Consider the following 18,064-nt stretch of genomic DNA (forward strand, 5'->3'; position numbering starts at 1 on the left):
CAGCCACACCAGCATCCTTGCTCTTCCAGAGTTCTCCAAGCTCATTCCCTCTTGGCACTCTATTCTTGCTTTCACTCTGGAATGCCCTCCCCACTTCTGTTCCTTCACAACATCTAGCTTTCTGCTCAACATCATCTCCTCAGAGGGAACCTCTCTGGCCATTCATCTAACTTAGCCCTCATCCCCAGGCTAATGCTGTCATGCTTTATTGTTATTTTTTTTCATATCATGTGTCATGAACTGGCATCATTGGTAAAATTATTTACACTAGAGTATAACTCAATAAGGACAGGGATTTTCTCTGCCTTTGCACTGCTATATCTCCAGCACCTAAAATAGTGCTTGGGGGCACAAATGACACTCAACAAACACAGGTGGAAAAATAAATTGAGTGAACTATTTCAACTAATCTTCCCACCTGAAGTTACAAACCCCTCTAACCCCTCCTTCATGCTGCAATCAACACCCTCTCTAGGGAACAAATATGACTATGTATGTAAATCCTAACTGAGAGCTCCATGGCAAGTGACACAAGATTCTTTGTGAACTGGCCTCTGACTGCCCCTCTGGGCTCATCTCCTTCCACTGCTCTGGACATCTGCTCTGCTTCAATCACTCTGATCTACCTGCCACCCCCAAAAAGGCACACTTTCACATTTTCCCAACTTTAAAATAAAGATATGCTTCCTCTGTCAGGAATAGTCCCTCATGTAATGAACATATTCCTATTTATCCTTCAGAACTCAAAGCATCACCATCCCCTTCTCTGTAAGCTGTTTCTTGCTCTGTCTCCCCTCATCACTGCTAGTTGGTCATTCTCTCCTTTAACCATCTAGAACTTAGAACATGGTGTTCATATTTCACCCAGCATATCGGATTGCAACCAGGTATTTGCACGTCTTGAAACAAGTATACTGAGGGCAAGGATATGAGTGGCATAACTGCAACACAGGATAATATATGGCACATGGTGGGGGTTCAATAAGGGTTACTGAATAAATAAATGAGTGAGTGAGCAATAGCAAAACCACTGGGACACTGAGAGCAATGGGCTGGTCTTCTTTTATGTCCCAGCTTCTTCCACCTCCCAGTCTCTAGACTGACCCAGTACGGACATTTTAACAATATTGATTCTTTCAACCCGTGAGCATGTATGGGATGCTTTCCCATTTGTTTGTGCCATCTACAATTTCTTTCAGCAGCATTTGGTAGTCCTCCTTGTAGAGATCTTTCACCCCCTTGGTTAAATGTATTTCTATATATTTTATTTGTGTGTGTGTGTGGTTATTATAAATGGAATCATATTCTTGATTTTGTTCTCAGCTTGAATGTTATTGGTGTTGAGAAATGCTATTGATATTTGTACTGATATTGCTACTGATCAAATGCTACTGATATTGATTTTTGAATCCTGAAACTCTGCTGTAGTAATTTAGTAGGTCTACGAGTCTTTGGGTGTAATTTTTAAGGTTTTCTAGGTATATGATCATATTATCAACATTTCTTCATGACAAAAATCATCAACAAACTAGCATCAAAGGAGCATACTTCAAAATACTAAAAGCCATCGACAACAACCCTACGGCCAACATCATACTGAATGGGCAAAACTGGAAGCATTTCCCTTAAGAACTGGAACAAGACAAGTAGTGAGGTCCACTCTCACCACTTTTATTCAACATAGTACTAGAACCTCTAGTCAGAGCAATCAGACAAGAGAAAAAATAGAAGTTATCCAACTTGGAAAAGAGGAAGTCAAATTATTCCTCTTTGCTACATATTATTCTATGTCTAGAAAATACAAATTGTCTTGATAATCTAGACCAGTTTGACAAAAATTTCTTTGGCTAAGGGTCCTTGAGATACAATGATTCTATCAAAAATTAGTGAAGTTGTTTTCTGGAACCCATTCCACTGCTGGGCAAACTCGATCTTAATTTTATCTTTTCTAAAGCATTGAATGAAGTCATGAATAAGTTAGCATGGGTAGTTGTGGCTATATTATTTATCAACAATCCCTCATAAAGACAGAAAGATGTATCCAGTGGTGTTGAGATGAAAGAGGCATTAGCTTATGAATGTTCCATGAAAACAAATCATTTGACAGTAATATGTATTGTAGTAGTTTGGAAAGTCATTTAAAATACTTCATTCACATTCAACTAGAGATAGAAAATAACCTGGCAAGTTAGGGCTCGCCTTAAAAAATTCAACACAAATATACAATTAGATAAAGAAATAAGTTTTAATGTTTGATAATAGACTACAGTGACTATACTTAACAGCAATATTATGAATATTTCTAAGTAACTAGAAAGGAAACTTGACACCAATACATAAAAATGATAAACACTCAAGGTGATGGATACTCCAAATACCCTGACTTGATCATTACACATTCTATGCAACTAACAAACACCCCCATATGCCCATAAATATGTAAATGATTATATATCAACAAAACAAAAACGAACAAAAGAGCAATGTTTAAAAAACTACTAAAGAAATTTCTTATTCTGGTAATTCTATAAGATGGAGGAGATGCCATCAAACACCAGGGAAAAAATAATAGTGGAAACACCAGTTAGCCACCAAATCTATACAAGAATAGATTAAAATGAGAAAAATTTAGGGATCTTTAAGGATTAAGATATATGTATATAAAATCACTGTGAATGCAGTAAGAAATATCAGTTGTTTTCTCTGTATCTTCTAATATTTATCGTTTATTAATAGAATTGTGACAAAAAAGATAGATCCTTATTAACTCTTTGCCTGGAGAAGAAGAATTTCTAAGCATGACCTATCTGCCAGTTAAAATCAATTAAGTACCAAGGGAGTCATAAACTGGTCCAGGGCTGAAATCTATTGTAAAACTTCCTGGAAAACTGGAACAAAAAAAGATGCTAATTTCTCACCATAGAGGGGAAACAGCCTTTTAATTGGATCAGATATTTTTTTTATCTCCTGGATTTTAAAGACTGACCAGAACAATAAGTACCTCCAATAAATTTCAACCCAATCAATGTGACTCAAAGATTAGAAAATTCTGCCATTCTTTTCCCTGACAGGTAGCAAGGATCAGTGAACTAAGAGAGGGCTGGTGTCAGGAGTACTGAATAATGTTCGTGAGACAGTACCTACAGGAAAGCCTTGCAAAGATTACAGAACTCTGGGCCTCCATTTTCTCTATTAAAAAAAAAATTCTGTAGAGACAGAATTTACATGACTTGGACAGGTCTATCACACACATAAACACACACATACATATATGTATACATATATATTTCCCTGCCCTTTTTCAATTATCTTCTTTCTGTATGTATACATATATGTGTTTGTGCATTTTTAACTTCTCACCTCAGGTCCTAATTTCATTAGAAGACTAGTAACAAATAAAAGGATAAGTATATTCTTTCTAATTTCTCCTTTCTTCTTTTAGGGGGGAACTGGCCAGTAAAGCTGATCATCATTTTCTTATTTTTCTTTTTCTTTTTTAAGATAGGGTCTTGCTCTGTCACCCAGGCTGGAGTACAGTGGTACAATCTTGGCTCACTGCAACCTCTGCCCCCCGGGTTCAAGTGATTGTCCTGCCTCAGCCTCTCAAGTTGACAGGATTACAGGCACCCACCACCACGCCTGGCTAATGTTTGTATTTTTAGTAGAGGTGGGGTTTCGCCATGTTGGCCAGGTTGGTCTCGAACTCCTGACCGCAGGTCTCAGCCCACTGAAATGCTGGGATTACAGGGATGGGCCACTGCACCCAGGCCTGATCACCAATTTTTACAGTGTATAATATTAGTGACAAGACAATGGCTGAGTTTTATCATTATATGGTACCTTGGTTTATTTTTGTGTCATTAAAAAAAGTTCACTCTTTTCTGATTATGAAATTTATATATGCCCATTGTAGAAAAATTGGAAGGAAAAAAGATTCTCCATAATCATACCACACAGAATAACATTTTTGCAGATGTCTCCCAATATTTTTCCACACTTTTTTTAACTTGAGATTTTGCGATAAAAGCAATTTTATACCCAGCTTCTAAAGTTAACCTTGTCAGCTTTTCCCCATTAAAAACTTTTGTCAACATGAACAGACTACAAATAGGTATAGGGAAAGGGTCTCCTTTCTTTCCCTGCCCTTTTTCAATTATCTTCTTTCAATTCTTTTTCTCTGTATTCCTTTCTTCTGTTATCATGCCTAGGTTTACCAATGACACCTGAGATATGTTTGATTCTTTGGTGTTCTTTCAGAATTCAGGACCCTGAAGTCTCTATGGGAACAATTCATTGTGACAAATGAGGGAGCTAATGTAGATGTCACAGTCACTGATTTAATCATAATAAATTCTAAATGGCAAGATGATCTCAGGCACTAATCCTAAAAACCCTAAATGGAGAACCCATATTTTCTCCTCTACCACTGGAGACCATTCAAGATAAATAAGTAATGTATAAACCTAAGGGAATAGGGAGGATAAACAATGATTGCAATAATTACAGCTCTTACCGTTCTGATATGAATTGATGCATTTTACTAAATAAGGTAAATTCTATGGTAAAGGACAGGAACAGAAGGAAAACCACTTAGTTACCTGAATAGAATTAGTGGGTGGTGTGATAAGCACCAGAGGCCAGAAATATTGACTCTTAAAGCTCCCCGATCCTTTGTGTCTGTCACATGTAGATGTCAGATAAATATTTATTAGAGGCATGAGTGGTAGTACTGTTCACTACTATGATAGTGCTGTTCACTGCCTCCTCTAGTGGGAGGCAGTAGAAGTCATGGTTAAACCAGACTGTGGTCAACGCAACACATCTAGTTCCTTCTACACACACCCTTGCATTATAGGAAAGCAGCCTGGCAGCTATATTTTCCAGAATTATTTACTAATATGGTTCCAGATTAGATTCTGTCAGGGAGAAGCACTCCCGTGAGATTTAGACAGAGAATCAGAAGAAAACATTGTTCTCTAGGAGTGGCTAGTGCACTGGTTTTAGCAAGCACAACACATGAAGTTTTGTGCAAAACTTTTAGGTATCCTAAGAATCGACCACTTTGTGCTGCAGGAAGTTGAAATTACCAGTGGTAACTTTCCTGTACTTCTGGTCCATCTAGATTTTCTGAAATTTAGGAGTGGCTTTCCTGACCTTTGCTATCTAAGTTCTTTCCATAATTGTGAAAACTTGTAGTAAACCCTTTCTGTTCAGAATACCTTGAATGGTTTCTGTTTTGCAGAGTGAACTGAGACTGACATAGTGATTGTTAAGACTTGAGTGCAGAAAGTATAGGCTGAATTGGATTCACCACGTACTACCTGAGGGAGCTCAAAGAATAGCTTTGCTTCTCTCCTGTCCTTGTGACTGGCATGCGTTCTCCTTAGTATAGGGCACAGCTGAAGTCACAACTCAGGACATGTTATTGGGAAGGGATACATAAAGCCATGATTTCTGCAACCCAAATTTTAAAATAATGACTAAGAACTCTGGACAAGACCATGACCCATGGCATGACCAGTGCCAAATCTGATTATGACCTATTCACTGCAACAAAAATCCTCTGGTTGGATGATAATGTGGAGGCTTGCACAGCCGCTGGTTACAAAGGAAGTTGGAAAATCTCACTCCTCCAATTATTGCTCTATGCTCCTGCAGTCTGCTCTTTGGAGAATTTCCTTCCTTTCTAGTTTTCTGTAGGTTGGGCCGTAAATATTCCAAAGAAGAATGGAAACTGAAAGACCAACTGCATTTGAAGATGATCAATTCAAAGAGAAGCAGCACCAGATTGATTCAGCTCTATCCTTGAGAAAGAACAGATCTTAACAGAGACCTCCATAGAAGCTTCCTTGTGACATTGAAAGAGTTACAAGACTGAAAAGATTACTCTCTTGGTTTTATAATGGAAATCTTAAATACAGTTATGTGCTGCAAAATGACATTTCAGTCACCAACGAACCACATTCATGATGGTGATCCCATAAGATTATAATGGAGCTGAAAAATGCCTATTGTCTAGTGATCTGGGAACCATCATAACATTGCAGCACTATCCATTACTCAGGTGTTTGTAGGGACACTGGTGAAACAAACGTACTCTACTGTCAGTCAAATAAAAGGACATACATTTATGTACAATACATAATACTTGATAATGATAATAAATGACTATATTACTAGTTTATGTATTTGCTAATACTATACTTTTTATCATTATTTTAAAGTATACTCCTTTTACTTATAAAGAAAGTTAACTGTAAAGCAACCTCAGGCCAGTCCTTCAGAAGGTGCTCAAGAAAGCATTGTTATCATAGGAGATGACAGCTGCATGTGTGTGACTGCTCCTGAAGACTTTCCAGTGGAACAACATGCAGAGGAAGAAGACAGTGATGTTGACAGTCTGACCCTGCATAGGCCTAGGCTAATGTGTGTCTTTATTTTTAACAAAAATGATTAAAAATTTTTTTTAATTGAAAAGAGCTTACAGAATAAGGATATCAAGAAAACATTCGTGTATAGCTGTACAATGTGTGTCTTAAACTGTGTTATTACAAAAGACTCAAAAGTTTTTTAACTTAAATATATAAACATATTATAGTAAATTTAAAGTATTGTAGAAGAAAAATATTTTTAATAAATTTAGTATAGCCTAAATGTGCAGTGTTTATAAAGCCTACAGGAGTGCACGCTATTGTCCTGGGCCTTCACATTCACTCTCCACTCACTAACTCACCCAGAGCGACTTCCAGTCCTGCAAGCCCCATTCATGGGAAGCACCTTATATACATGCACCATTTTTTAGCTTCTACACCTTTTTTTCTAACTGTACCTTTTCTATATTTATTTGCTTATTTCTGTTTACTTTTTATGTTTATTTTAAAATTTTTCTATGTTTATTTTCTATATTTAACTCTGCCTTTTCTATGCTTATTTACTTTGTGTGGTTATTTTTCGAACCTTGTTTAGGCTAAACAAGTTTGTAGCCTAAAAGCAATAGGCTATACCATATAGCCTAGGTGTATAGTAAGCTATACCTTCTAGGTTTGTGTAAGTACACTCTATGATGTTTGCACAATGACAAAATCACCTAACAATGCATTTCTCTGAATGTACCCTCAACATTAAGAGACCCAAGACTGTACTTAAGAGCATTGCATACTACAGAGAAGTTTGGCAAAGTGATCAGTGAGAATGTATGCAGGGTGACTTTTCCACCTGCCCGCAGGTAAGGCAGTGAAAATTGCTGTTGTTATGGTAGCAGGAAGAGCTCTTGGTGTCACGTAAGGCTCACTTGCTTCTGCTTATCCAGAATTTGAGCAAAGTCATATTTCATAATTCTTCACTGGAAACAATATCTCTGAGTCACTAGCTCCATAAGGAAGGGCAATGATGTGAATTATTCCCCAGGGTAGAGCTTACTATGGTTCAGGGAAAGGTGATGAGGTGGCCCTCTGGGAATGTGCAGAGATGATGTGCTGTCCTTTGATTCTCATGGGGGTTTCCATTCAAGATACAAATGCTTTTCCATTTACCCACATCATCCAAGATTCCTAAAGGTCTTCCTCTTTCTTCTCTTTATGCAAAATTCACTTGTTTCCATTTTTCTATTGTTTCTTTTCCAATGGAGTTTACATACACACACACACACACACACACACACACAACCCTCTCAACTAACATAGACACAGCAGCTATCATTTATTTTACCTTTTATTCACATCAGTTGATTGTAGAATATAGGTAGGGTTTTGCTACTCTTCAAAAATGATGCTTGTAAGACAACATTTACGGAACTAGTATAATCCCAAATAAATTGCTCCTAGTCACCATGATGCTGATGAGAGTGAAGACTTATCAGGCATTTCTGGCTGAGTGTCTTCACATAGAAAGCCCTGGCACAGGAAAAGTATCCTGCAGTGTATTGGTAAGGTCTGAGAATTACTTACACAGATGGTTTACAGGCTGAGTCCCATTGGAGTGAAAGGAGAGATTTTGAATTTTCACCTCCAGAAATCCTAGCCCTTGGTAGAAAAAAAAAAAAACAACTGAAATCCAGAACACAGTACCCCAGCCAAGGCACTGGTCCTTGCTATAAATTCCTTGCTGGTTCAGGCTGTATTTGGTGTTTTTTTGAATAACACAACCTGTCCCTCTCCTGGAAAGCCTTTTACTCTAGATTCCTCTCAGATAGGCCTACAGAAGCACTCAGAAGACTTAGTGGAAGAGGTGGTGTGACTCAGCTGCAATTCTCAGGAAACAAAGTCTACATTCTGAAGAATGGAATTTCACAACTAAGGTCAACAAGAGAAAAAAACAGAAGAAAAAGATAGTTATCATCATATGATCAAATGCCAGTATAGCAAAAACCATGCTAAACTAACTCTATGTGTTTTTAAAAGTTACTTTTTCTTTTCTTTTTTTAATATTAAATGTTAAAATATAAGTAGGAATAATATTTATGGCTTAAAATAAACAGTATTCATATCTATTGTGATATGTAGAGAAAGAACCTACTTAAATAAATTTGATATGGACATTGACAGTTTACTTATTTTATGCCAGCTATTGGCCTATATACATTTTATGAATTGCTTCCATTAATCTTCACAATAAATCTTAGGATTATTATTATCCCCATTTTACAGATGAGAAAACTAAATCTTAGAGGTATTTAATCAGTTGCACAAAGCTATACCACTAAAACTTAATAGGATCAAGAGTAGACTCTGAGCAACCTGATTCCAGAGCCCACATCTTAAATATTATGTACACTACCAGAAATATTTCCCACGTCATCAGCTTCAAGGATTTTATGAAAATGGCAGCTAAGCATTTTAGTTGTGAGGCAGTAGCTCCTTGCCCAATCAAGTGAGCCTTTGCTGTTGATCAGAAGCCCCCACTGGCCAATTCATCCCCCATTAGCCAGCACATGTTTTGTCTCATGTACATAGATTCTAATTCTTTTTCACCACCCATCCTTGATTAGCAAAGACATCCAGGTCTCACCAATGGCTTCTCAGGTAAGATAGATAAGACCATATTATAACACCTCTCAGGGAACTGCAAGTCTTAGAGAAACACATATCCCTAAATGTCTTTGAACCACATGAATCACTTTACAAATTATACTGTTATCAGACTCAGAGGTTGCAATAATAAACTGTTTACAATAATTTATTTTGTCTCCAATCTAAGTTAATGAGGACCATATCACTTTTTTACCTCCACCAGAGCAATGTCTGTCTATACTTGGAAATAATGGTATCTTTCATTTGTGAGGAGCTTTCAAGATTACAAGGTGTATTCATATCTATTTCTGGCTTAATTTTCAGAAAAACTCTTTGAACTTATTCAAAATGTTCCCATTTACAGATGAGAACATTGTAGTTCAGAGAGATAATATGTCTTGACTTAAGGTCATGCAGACAGAAATGGCAGATTTGACACCCTAAACGCAAGTTTTCTGCATAAAAATCTAGTATGTATTGTTATTATGGTATTACTTAAGGTAGAATTTAACCTTTATTTATTTTCATTTCCAGAGGTCAATGTTCATAATGGTGTATATCCTATACATTCTCCCATGTCCTCTGTCTGGCTTTTAAGTAAGTAAAAACCATCTTAACAACCTTGATGACTCAAGTCTTAGATAATTCCTTCTGTCTACAGGAGTCATCTGCTACCATCTAAATAATATTTATTCTTAATGTTTGTAATCAGGATTCAGCTAATCTACAGTAATAGACAACTTTTTAAAAGTTAAGTGAGTTTAGTGTTATAGACATAGTACTAGATTAAGAGGACAGAATATGAGTTCCCAAGATTGTACATTTGGGCAAGTCATTGGCCTTTCCTGAGCTCAGTTTTCATATCTGAAATCCAAGGGCACTAGATTAGCAGTAGATCATCTCTAAATTCTCATGTTTTAGAGCCTGTCCATCCAAGTTGACATCTAAAAGACAGCTGTGAATGTGGAGGCTGCAGGAGGACAGCAGGAATAGAGCTGGGTCCTGCCATTCTTCTGAGCCACCACCATAGGTTCTAGGACTCAAAAAGACAAACCCTTGGAAGGACCTGGAAATCTCATAAAGCTACTCAGATGCTACTCCTCAGGGTCTCCCCTAAGTCATAGAGGCAGAGTATCTATCTCTGTGGACTCCCAAAGAAGTGGGTTCAATATTCTTCTCAGAAACAGGTAGCTACTACCAGTGAGTTATACCCTGTGTATCTCTTCAAAAACTCACATTATCTACATCTTTCTTCTAGTTTTTCTGGTTGAAAAATGTTTGATGACAGCCAGTGGTATAATAGCCAAACATGGAGAAGTTATTTCATTCAGACTAGGACTCAAACTTTAGAGACTGCAAAAGGAATCTTTCTCAAGGTTCAGTCACTAAGGAGGAAATTGTGGTTGGGTTCCACCATCCACTTCACCTTTCCCCAAATGTGTAGCAGCTCTGTGGTTTGAGGGCTTAGCTAAAGCTCCAAGGGAAAGTTCTTAGACACATAAGTCAAGTGTGGGATTGTAGTGATTTTCTGACCTCTCTTTCCACTAATTGGTTTAAAATCCAGGCTTGGGCAATCAGCACAGGGCCTTAGTCTGATGGCAGGAAATGAACTGTTCAGAAACCAACTCTTCCACACAGTCTCTCGAACCTGTCTACTCATTCAAGTTCAGCCACACCAGCCTCCAGGTTGTTTCTTGAATAAAGCCTGAAGGTCTCTATATTATTGGCTGTTTGCTCTGCCTGGAGTGATCCTCCCCTCTCACTTGAATCTTAGTTCCTTCACCTCCTTCAAGGCTTTGCTCAAGTGTCACCCTCACAATGGACCTACTCTGACCATCATATCTGGAATTGCAATCAACCTCTTCATTACTCAGTTTCTTGTTTCCCCTGTTTTCCTTCCTCCTCTAATACTTTTTAAAATTCTATATAATGTAATTCCTTATATCATTGCATGTTTCCTCCTGCTAGCATGTAAGCATCTGGTAGGGATCTTTCCATTGTTCACTGTTTAATCCCAAATGCATACAGTAAGTGGCTGCCTGGCTCATATAGGCTCTCAATTCCTCCTCTCCACTGCACACTTTTGTAATCAACCACAATCTGGATCCATTTTACGTGCCTAAATTTTTCTGAAGTTCAAACATAGAGCAGATAATTACACAGACCATATAATTGATCATTCAATAGGGACAATATTGGAGTAAAAGGAGAAGCTATTAATAATTATGTCATGGCAACAGTTTAAACAGGCATCAACATGGGCAAACCAGGATGACTTAGCATTACCCTATTTATCACAGAGCATGGTCTAGGGAGCAAGAGTAAAACACAGAAGAATAAAATAGGGACAGAAGGAGAACAAATGAAAAGATATGTTATCAAGCTGTCTCCTTTTCTGTCTCCTTTTCTGGTTGCTGGATCCTGGAGGACAGTCTTAGGGGCCATATGTAATATGTCTCAGAAGCAACTATGCAGCAGAGAAATAGGGTGGCTCATATGCTTGGGCCCCTGGTCCCTACTGTTTAATGGCTCACCCACAGGGCATTTCCAGATTGTGCATGCAGGTGTGCTGAGTGGGTACCTGTGGGCCTTCTGCCAAGGGCCTCCTAAGCAGCAGGAGGCATGTGGCAGAGTCCTGATGCTCAGCGCTGTCAGAACCTCACTGTGTGAGCCAGCCAGGAAGAGGAAGGGGAAGAGTCGGGGTCACTACAGTAGTGACTGGACAGGCAAGGCTGAGAGAACACAAGTGGTAAATAAGTAGAGGCCAACACAGCACTTTAGAGTTTGAAATATGGGGTAGTTCAAAAATAAATACCATAGGAAATAAAATACCAGAGGAAAAAGGAGACAAGGAGCCTCTCCAACTTAACAACTAGAGCTCCTGTCCACAGGTAGTTATTTAATTAAATTGATCTCTAGATTTCTTTATACCTTATATCAATTCTTTTAAAAAAAACTTTCTTAAATCCATGCATAGTCATGCAGTGTGGTATGTGGTGAATGCTTTTGCTTTAAAGAGTTTCCTTCTTTTGATGGTTTCTTTCTTCCTGCAGATAATGGGGCTTTCTAATGATGACAACACCACTAAACAAACCTTTCCATGTCAGAAATGCTGTACCTTCCCTGGTGTTGCTCTCTCCCCATCTCCCTTTCTCTAGTCTGTTCTCCCTTTCTCCTGACCATTTTCAGGCTATACAGATGAAGAGATGTGGCTTTAGAAGTCATAAAGTGTTGAAGGGTTAGGGCTGGCAATGCCTGGGCAAGAGCTGAGATGCAGCTTTCCCCCCAGGGGGGAGAAATTAATCCCAGTTCCCCCATGGCATCTGGATTCTCAAGCTTTCACAAATGCTACCTCAGCATGGGTCAGAAACAATACAGGATATCTCTGTTTGGTCTAAACATAAAATAACTTCAAAGAAATTCATTGTGATAAAATTAAAATATGGAACCCAAGAGTGTTCTAAAGTGCTATCTGGAGATTTTCTGTGGAAATTCTATGACATGTTCTGTGAGCTTTAGTAATATCAGAAAAACAGAGAGTCCTTACAAGTGGCTGCTTTTCTATCTCTGGAAAAGCTATGGTAGGGCAGAGGTGAAATTTAGGTGTACAATTTGGAGTTTTAGAGTAATAGAAGAATTTGGAGATATACACAAATCTGACAAAAATCTATTATTTATGGGCCATCTGCATGTATCTGAGAAAAGGTGCCCACTGGGAAGACCAGAACCTCAACCTGGCAACAAAAGGCTCACTGCACCCAGTTGCAAGTGGCTGAAGACCAGCTCTGAGGGCACAGACCTCTGATGCGGTCATCTCACTCCTCCCCCAGGCTGCCAAAGGTAGGGTGCCAGCAAGGCACATACCAGGATCACAGTATTGGAAATGGCTTTGCAGCCACACCAAAAGAGCTGTGGGAAGAGAGGAAATGAAAGTGGCATTTCAATCAGGTTATTTCCCCACTTCTTTGGTCTTTATTGTCAACTTTTCATAGAGTAGCAGATGGGTCACCATACTAAAGCTTACCCACAATGAACCTGACTTTCACCTTTTCTTGAAAATTATAACCCCAACTCCTTTTTCAATACTATGTCTACTTTTCTCACTGTTTTTAAAAAGCACTATGCAGACTATTATACCAAAAATAGTGATCGTAGACTATTCTGAGATTAAACTTCCTGAAATCTGGATCAACCATGCTTATTCTCCTGGATCAACTCTTTAGCATGGTATCAGGTTCTAATTGAGGTCCAAGGGGAGGCAGTGGGCGAGTGGCAGGTAGCTGGGAAAAACACTCAAGTTTCTTCATGGCTTTACTCTCTCTTTGGGTGTGAGGGAGTGGTATATACAGCGTTAGCTGGGTTAATAAGCTTTTTACAGACAGTGGCTCTGAGCCAGTATCAGCCCATGTGGGTGATCACCTAATGCACCTCACATGGCGTGGTTACAGAACGTGTAGGATTGTGCACCTGTCCTCCAAACCCGCTGAGTCATCACTGGACCAGATGTCTGCCTCGGCCTATTCTTGACCGCAGCACATCCATTTTCCTTACACTCCACCCCCTAGGCTGAGAACATCCTCCAGGCAGGGACATGTGCCCATAGGGAAGAGCCCTGAATCCATAACCCACAACATCACTACAGAAAGCAACAGCTCACTACTAGGATCCTAGCTATGCTACTTATGACTATTAGAGCCCAGCATAGGCCAGAGCCTATTGATGCCCACCATCTCTGCAAGTGGTCATCAGTAAGGCTTGCAACTGCCTTACTCTCCCATGAGACCCCTTGAGGGCTGCTATTATGTTCTGCTGATTGTCAGGGATAAAGGTACAACTGTGTTTAGAACTGTGTTTCTAAAAGGGCACAGGTGCCTTCTCAACCTCATCTGTTAACAGGACAAGGGCCACTCAGGTATAATGTAGAGCCTGAGCAGTGTGCTCTGCAAGAGTAGTAACTGGTGCTTCTAAAGTTATGACACCCACTCCAGGGACGGTCATTGCCAAAGGGTGGAACCACCAGGGGCTCATCACACTTGCAAAAACTGAAAGCATAGCACCTCTTAGTTATGCAGTGGTCTGGGCAACCTGGGGAGAACAGTGGCAGGTACATAAGGCCACCCCCAGGTATAATGTCCAGTCCAGTTTACTGGTAGGTAAGGCCACCCTATGCCCCCACCCCATAAACTCCCAGGGGCACAAGGTCCACTGGGACTTGACCTTGGTGGGGCTGCTTATTCTATCATATCTTTGGTGTGGTGACATGTGTTATGTTTGCACAGGCATGACAGATACCCATCCCATAGTGGTGTTATCCCAGTGTTGCTCTATGCACTGTGGCACCTTGGCTGGCAGTACTACATGTTACCCCACTAGCCAACCTGTATTAGTCAGGTTCTCTTAGAGGGACAGAACTAACAGGATACATATATCACACTGCAAGGATAGGTGAATGTATACACACACACACACATACACAAATATATGTATAGGAGTTAAGTATTAACTTACACCATCTCAAGGTTATATAATGGGCTGTCTGCAAGCTGAGGAGCAAGGAGAGCCAATTCAAGTCCCAAACTGAAGAACTGGGGGGAGTCCAGTGTTTGAGGGCAGGAAGCATCCAGCACCAGAGAAAGATGTAGGATGGGAGACTAGACCTGTCTCTCTTTTTCATGTTTTTCTGTCTGCTTTATATTCACTGGAAGCTGATTAGATTGTGCCCACCAGATTAAGGGTGGATCCACCTGCATGAGACCACTGACTCAAATGCTAATCTCGTTTGGCAACACCCACACAGACACATCCAGGATTAATACTTTGCATTCCTCAATCCAATCAAGTTGACACTCAGTATTAACCATCGCACAGCCCCATTCATCATAATGGGTCTGTGCTGTGGGTCTTGTGGCAACCTTTGTCCAAAGCTTGCTGCATTATGTTCCAGGGGATTGGCCATGGGACCCCAGGTCTCTGGGTCATGTACAGTTCTCTGCAGATACTGAATGTATGTAGCAAGGCAAGCCAACTGCAGCTGCTGCTGGAAGGGCAGTACAGATCCAACAGTCAGAAACATTGGTCACTGCAGCACAGGTGTGGGCCTAGTCCACAATGCAGTTGGAGCATGTTAACCTATGGTCCAAATGACAGAGCAGGCACAGGTACTAACAGAGGTAAAGCATGTCCCTTGGGCAAAATACAGGTGAACTTTTCATCCCTGGATAACAATGCAGTTGCCAAGGGCTTTTGCCCTGGACGATGGTAACACACCTTCTCAATACCCTGTGGTTCCTTTGAGTCCTGTATCCATGCCAAAGTAACGGGGGAGTTCATAATAGGCCATAAAGACAGTACAGATGTCCCCCAGAGAAGGGTTCCTTCTTTGGCCCTTCCCCTAAGAATAGTCAACTGCAGGGGCCATATGTTAAACACCCAAGGAATGACATGCAAGTTACTGTAGGCCTTCCCCCCGGCTACAGTGGTCATCCACCAGCAGTGGGGTGCTTGGAAGGTCCATGGCCACAGTCGGGTTTTCTGTTCCCCTGCCTTTAGGGGCATGGGGGCAGGCAAAAATGGGTTACCATTCATCCCCATACCTAGTCGGAGGAGGTCATCTTTGGTATATATCTGCAACTGAATGGGGGCGGTGGCCCAATGTAATGAAGCCTCCACCAGGGTTGGGCCTCCTTTCCATGGCCATTCATTCAACATTTGGAGCACCAGGTCCAGCCTGGTCCTGCCCCAGGCCCGCAAAGATGGGAATGTGACATGCTGGTGTAACCCATTCTTCAAGAATCCACTATATCTTTTGATCATACCCACAGGTTGCAGGTTGTATGGCACTTGGAATCCCCACTTTATATCCATTTTTGGCGCCCATCGTTGTACCTGTTGTTCAGTGAAATGTGTTCCCCTATCACTCTCAACAGCCGAAGGGCAACCATACAGGGCACATAAGCGTTTAAGAACCTGGATGGTGTTCTGTTGTTCAGCCACAATGCAAGGGTACGTGAACAACAGGCCTGTGGCCATGCCCACAGCTGTTAGCGCATGTATATACTTTTGTGATGTAGGCAGTGGCCTGAAGTAGTATATTTGCCACCTGGTTAAGGGCACTTGTCCTATCGTTACTTGTTGCATCATACTGGGCACCTGCCTCCATTTAGGATATGCCTAAGCACCTGCCTAATTACCTGCCAGATGTTTATGACAAGCCTCCCAAATGGCTTGCATGGGCAGGGACTTATTGCTTATTGACCTGCTGCATCAGTTTACCCCTCCCCCCACCGCATGTCTGTTTCCAGTGTAGCCACATGGCCACATCTTGTGTAGGTGCCAAGTCTAACCATCAAACCTTGGCCAAGGTATCTGCCTCATTATTGCCGGGGGTGGCCAAAGGCATATGGTCTGACACATGATAAATAGTTACCTCTTTCTGATGACCCATTTCCCAGAGGTCTTGCCACATGGCTTGGCCCCAAATGGGTCAATGGTTGACTAGCCACTTCTGCATTTTCCAGGTAGTTAACCACAAGGTTAAGCCTCAATAGACTGCCCAGCTATTGGTAAAAATTACCATAGGTGTCACCTCCTGGATGATGACCATCCATACTGCTCTACGTTCAGCTCATTGGCTACTTTGTCCATACCCAGTTTCACACCATATAGTGTCAGTTAACAGCAATCCAGGCAGCAGTAGCACCTCAGCTGGATCCATCTGTGTACCATGCCCCATCAGGAAAGGAGGACCCCTTCCTTAAACGGTGAAAGCTTAGGTTCTAGGGGTACCTCAGGCCCCAGAGCCTTATCTTACATTAGGATTACAGGTCCCAAGACCTCTTTCAACGTTGCTGCTAAAGGACTTGTACTCAGTGTACTTTGCTGCTCCAAGTAGGAGCCCCACTTTGCCAAAGTGGATGTCTGAGCCATTGCAGGCCAAGAGATCATTATCCACGAATGCACCCATCCTGCTATTGGGCAAGTCATCTGCACAATGACTGCAGCCCATCCTGTCACACTGTCACAAGCATGAAGGGTGGCATATATAGCTGCTAGTTCCTTCTCTATCAAGGAAGACCAGAGCTCAGCTCCTTTCCAAAGTTGGGACCAAAGGCCTACTGGCATTCTCAGGTACTCCATGCACTGCCATAGGCCCCAATCCAAATCGTCTGTGGTCACATGCACATCTAGCTCAAACAGGCACCCCTGGTCAACTACCCACAGGGCTTGTGCCTGCTGAACAGCATGCTTGGTTGCCAAGAAGGTGGCCTCAGCTGCATTATCCCAACCCCAGGTAGCTCTCTTCTTTGTTAACCAATGTAACAGGTTTATCATTTGAGCTAAATGGGGCACAAATGCCCACAAATATCCCAGGATGCCCACAAAAGCTTCCAGCTGCTTCACCTTAGTGGGCCAGGGATATGCCTGAATCTTATCGATGATAGCCTCTGGGATAGCCTTTGTCTTACCTGACCAGAAAACTCCTAAGGATTTGGCAGATAATCCAGCTCCTTGGACCTTGGATTTGTTGACGGCCCAATCACATGCTGCCAAATGCTGCTGCAAGAGGGGTGCCGCCGCTTATAAATCTGTAAGAGAATCAGAGGTTAACATGATAACATTGATATAATGGAATAGGCAGACCCCTTCTGGACATTGCCAGGTGGCTAAATCCGCTGACACTAGACCATGATATATGGCAAGTGTATGCACATAGCTCTGTGGCAACACTGTAAAAGTCCATTGTCACTTGTCCCAAGTGAAAGCGAACTGTTCCTGGATCTCTGGAGTGATGTCTACGGAGAAAACTGCATTGGCCAAGTCCATTACATAGTGGCACTGTCCCAGTTCTGTCATAAAATAGTCCATCAAATCCATGATTGATGGTACAGCTGCATGCAAAGGCAAAGGTGGTGTTACTTTATTCAGTTCCCAATAGTCCACTGTCATCTGCCAAGTTCCATCAGGCCTTCTAACTGGCCACACTGGAGAATTGTAAGCAGTGTGGGTGCCGTGTACTATCTGTACTTCCTCCAGCATTTTAATTGTCTCGGTTATCT

General features: G+C 41.0%; 1 protein-coding gene and 1 long non-coding RNA gene across 2 annotated transcripts in view; one reads left to right on the plus strand and one right to left on the minus strand.

Moving 5' to 3' along the window:
* The window catches only part of LOC144582346 (uncharacterized), a 134,389-nt gene that overhangs the window by 62,421 nt on the left and 53,904 nt on the right, over window positions 1-18,064 (plus strand). The gene's annotated exons all lie outside the window — the stretch shown is intronic.
* The window catches only part of LOC118152926 (uncharacterized), a 250,062-nt gene continuing 249,465 nt past the window's right edge, over window positions 17,468-18,064 (minus strand). Inside the window, exon 7 of the long non-coding RNA XR_013534875.1 lies at window positions 17,468-17,593. This is a non-coding gene — a long non-coding RNA (uncharacterized LOC118152926). The remainder of the gene's footprint in view (window positions 17,594-18,064) is intronic.

Source organism: Callithrix jacchus, chromosome 4, assembly GCF_049354715.1.
Source record: "Callithrix jacchus isolate 240 chromosome 4, calJac240_pri, whole genome shotgun sequence".
Lineage (NCBI taxonomy): Eukaryota > Metazoa > Chordata > Mammalia > Primates > Cebidae > Callithrix > Callithrix jacchus.